At 44.1% G+C, this 4725-nt stretch overlaps 1 long non-coding RNA gene across 1 annotated transcript; it reads right to left on the bottom strand.

The window, feature by feature from the left end:
* Window positions 1–2492: 2492 nt before the first annotated feature.
* Window positions 2493–3493, bottom strand: LOC142728080 (uncharacterized). Its single transcript, XR_012877459.1, has 3 exons — window positions 2946–3493; window positions 2775–2862; window positions 2493–2682 (listed from the first exon to the last, which is right to left on the bottom strand). It is a non-coding gene; the product is annotated as an uncharacterized LOC142728080 (long non-coding RNA).
* Between the last annotated feature and the right edge of the window lie 1232 nt (window positions 3494–4725).

The raw sequence follows: 4725 nt of genomic DNA, 5'->3' as shown, positions 1-4725 counted from the left end.
TGCAGATTATTACACCACTGACCTCTCTACAGATCTGCAGAACATTGCTCTGTCCTCTACTGACAGATACATAGTGATATATTCTGCAGATTATTACACCACTGACCTCTCTACAGATCTGCAGAACATTGCTCTGTCCTCTACTGACAGATACAGAGTGATATATTCTGCAGATTATTACACTACTGACCTCTCTACAGATCTGCAGAACATTGCTCTGTCCTCTACTGACAGATACATAGTGATATATTCTGCAGATTATTACACCACTGACCTCTCTACAGATCTGCAGAACATTGCTCTGTCCTCTCCACCTCCTGACAGATACAGAGTGATATATTCTGCAGATTATTACACCACTGACCTCTCTAGATATCTGCAGAACATTGCTCTGTCCTCTACTGACAGATATATGGTGATATATTCTGCAGATTATTACACCACTGACCTCTCTAGAGATCTGCAGAACATTGCTCCTCTACCTCCTGACAGATACATAGTGATATATTCTGCAGATTATTACACCACTGACCTCTCTACAGATCTGCAGAACATTGCTCTGTCCTCTACTGACAGATACAGAGTGATATATTCTGCAGATTATTACACCACTGACCTCTCTACAGATCTGCAGAACATTGCTCTGTCCTCTACTGACAGATACAGAGTGATATATTCTGCAGAGTATTACACCACTGACCTCTCTAGATATCTGCAGAACATTGCTCTGTCCTCTACTGACAGATACAGAGTGATATATCCTGCAGATTATTACACCACTGACCTCTCTACAGATCTGCAGAACATTGCTCTGTCCTCTACTGACAGATACATAGTGATATATTCTGCAGATTATTACACCACTGACCTCTCTACAGATCTGCAGAACATTGCTCTGTCCTCTACTGACAGATACAGAGTGATATATTCTGCAGATTATTACACCACTGACCTCTCTACAGATCTGCAGAACATTGCTCTGTCCTCTACTGACAGATACAGAGTGATATATTCTGCAGATTATTACACCACTGACCTCTCTACAGATCTGCAGAACATTGCTCTGTCCTCTCCACCTCCTGACAGATACAGAGTGATATATTCTGCAGATTATTACACCACTGACCTCTCTACAGATCTGCAGAACATTGCTCTGTCCTCTACTGACAGATACATAGTGATATATTCTGCAGATTATTACACCACTGACCTCTCTACAGATCTGCAGAACATTGCTCTGTCCTCTACTGACAGATACAGAGTGATATATTCTGCAGATTATTACACCACTGACCTGTCTACAGATCTGCAGAACATTGCTCTGTCCTCTACTGACAGATACAGTGTGATATATTCTGCAGATTATTACACCACTGACCTCTCTAGACATCTGCAGAACATTGCTCTGTCCTCTCCACCTCCTGACAGATACAGAGTGATATATTCTGCAGATTATTACACCACTGACCTCTCTACAGATCTGCAGAACATTGCTCCTCTACTGACAGATACAGAGTGATATATTCTGCAGATTATTACACCACTGTCCTCTCTAGAGAACTGCAGAACATTGCTCTGTCCTCTACTGACAGATACATAGTGATATATTCTGCAGATTATTACACCACTGACCTCTACAGATCTGCAGAACATTGCTCTGTCCTCTACTGACAGATACAGAGTGATATATTCTGCAGATTATTACACCACTGACCTCTCTACAGATCTGCAGAACATTGCTCTGTCCTCTACTGACAGATACAGAGTGATATATTCTGCAGATTATTACACCACTGACCTCTCTAGAGATCTGCAGAACATTGCTCTGTCCTCTACTGACAGATACAGTGTGATATATTCTGCAGATTATTACACCACTGACCTCTCTACAGATCTGCAGAACATTGCTCCTCTTCCTCCTGACAGATACAGTGTGATATATTCTGCAGATTATTACACCACTGACCTCTCTAGATATCTTCAGAACATTGCTCTGTCCTCTCCACCTCCTGACAGATACAGAGTGATATATTCTGCAGAGTATTACACCACTGACCTCTCTACAGATCTGCAGAACATTGCTCTGTCCTCTCCACCTCCTGACAGATACATAGTGATATATTCTGCAGATTATTACACCACTGACCTGTCTACAGATCTGCAGAACATTGCTCTGTCCTCTACTGACAGATACAGAGTGATATATTCTGCAGATTATTACACCACTGACCTCTCTACAGATCTGCAGAACATTGCTCTGTCCTCTACTGACAGATACAGAGTGATATATTCTGCAGATTATTACACCACTGACCTCTCTACAGATCTGCAGAACATTGCTCTGTCCTCTCCACCTCCTGACAGATACATAGTGATATATTCTGCAGAGTATTACACCTATAACCTTCGGACCCCCATAGAACACAGGTTCCCTGGATAAATTCCCCAATCTAGAAATGAAAACACTAAAAATGGTAAAAATAAATCTGTTTATTATAGAATCTGGTAGAATTTCTGTGCGGTTTTCTGTGGCTCCGGCCCTTTAACATGCGATGATCGGTGAGATGAAGAGGGGGAGGGTCCTTCTTCACCCGTGGATATGGCCGCCAGTCCACCCTTACACAGCTCGATCCTGGATCAGAAGAAACCGGAAACGTTTTTCATATTTTTCAAAGTCGGATCCTAGAAAAGGAAAAAATACAAATAAGCAAAAAAATTCACAAAACCTTCACCACAAGGAGAAGATGAAGACGAGCGGAAGACGTCAGACTTACCGGATCTCGCGTCTGCTCATCACTGGAGGAGTCTTCATGGGAATTTCTGATGGTTTAGGTGGTAAAGGCCACGATGTTGGGGTGACAACTGCAAAACAAATCAGAAATTCAGTGTCCAGGCGGCTGTAGAAGAGTCGTGAGGTGAGAAGATCATCAGTGGACGGCACTTACCTCACCTAAAGATGGTAAATGGGCCCCGAGCGGCAGATGGAAATAAGATGGCCGCTATCTCTCCCGGGGGTTGGGGGCCCTGATGGTAAATGGGCCCCAAGTGGCAGATGTTACTAAAATGGCCACTTTCTCTTTCGGGGGTTGGAGGCCCTGATGTTAACCGTAGCCCCCGAAAGGTCGTCCATCTCCACATCAGGAGCTGGAAATTGGCGTCCGCCAACCTCCATCTTCCCATCCTCCATCTCCACGTCCTCTGGAAACTGGCGTCCGCCAGCCTCCATCTTCTCATCCTCCTCCTCCATCTCCACGTCCTCTGGAAACTGGCGTCCGCCAGCCTCCATCTTCTCATCCTCCTCCTCCATCTCCACGTCCTCCGGAAATTGGCGTCCGCCAACCTCCATCTTCTCTACAACACTCATCATTGGAAACATCACCATCCTCCTCTTCTTCATATGAGACACGTCCATGATGAGAGCCAGCAAGAGAAACTGACACCGCGGTCAATGTGTGACCCCAATTTATAAACTTGATGATGTCACAACCTGAGGGCCATTATGTGCAAACGGAACACATGCAGATCACAGGCCCCGCCCTTCACATGACATCACGCTCAGATTCTCTAGAGGACGTCACACTCAGAGAAATAGAATCTGCCCACATTCTAGATGACATCACAAGAAGCGTATCCCAGTGAACCGTTACAACAGAGCGGCCATTTATAACGTAATATGGTAGAAGAATACAGACAGTCGGGGGTTTTAAATTAAAAATTTTTACACCGTTCACTGTGTGAGTCAAATAATGCTATGTTGTAATAGTTCCGGACTTTTACCGATGCAGCGATACCAATTTTGTTATTATTTTTACATTGTTCTTGGGGAATAATGGGAAATGTTTTTTTTTTTACACACATTTTATTAGTTCCCCTAGGGGACTTGAACCAGTGATCATTAGATCGCTGGTACAATACACTGCAATACATGGATGAGTTACGGAAACAGCGTAACTCGCTGAGCTACGCTGTTTCCGGAACTCCCATAGTAGTGAATGTCAGTTATAGAAGCAGCGTAGCGTGCTACTCTGTAGCCGTAACTACTATTCAGTTCTATGGGAGTTGCGGAAACTGCGTAGCTCAGAACATGTAACCAGAAAGTGAAGTGGCCGGAAGACCGCGGAGCCGGGTAAGATGGAATGGGGCTTAGGGGGCCCCGTTCTAGAGATATTACACCTGTGGATATGTCATAAATGTCCTTCGTAGGAAAACCAATATAAATGCCGGGGTCGCTATTGACCGCAGTATTTAACTAGTTAAACAGCGCCATCTCTGTTCCTAGCCGGTAGTGCAGCGTGTCAGAAGCTGACACCTGCAGTGTATGGGGCAGGCTCAGCGCGTGAGCCCGCTCCATACATCATCCCCTCCCCGCCTGATGATGTGCTGGCACATCACGGGTCGGGAAGGGGTTAAGTAAGGAGCGGTCAGGGGGCCCAACTAGAACACGCAGGGACTTTTTAGCAAGATTTATTCTTGCTAAAAACTGCGTCTTATAGTCCGAAAAATACTTTATATATATATATTGATTGTAGATTTTGTCAATTGTATTTTCGGTACATAATTAACCCTTTCATGACCAGGGGTCATTGATGCCCCTGCGTCCAGGTCAAATTTTCCATTTCTGATTTGCACTTCTTTAGACGATAATAACTTTGCAACCGCTTTGAATATCACAACTATTTTAACTTTGATTTTTACAAGACTTATGAGGCTTTCATTTTCTAGATT

The sequence above is a fragment of the Rhinoderma darwinii genome, unplaced genomic scaffold (assembly GCF_050947455.1).
Source record: "Rhinoderma darwinii isolate aRhiDar2 unplaced genomic scaffold, aRhiDar2.hap1 Scaffold_673, whole genome shotgun sequence".
NCBI lineage: Eukaryota > Metazoa > Chordata > Amphibia > Anura > Rhinodermatidae > Rhinoderma > Rhinoderma darwinii.
This window is presented reverse-complemented; position numbering and strand designations above follow the sequence as displayed.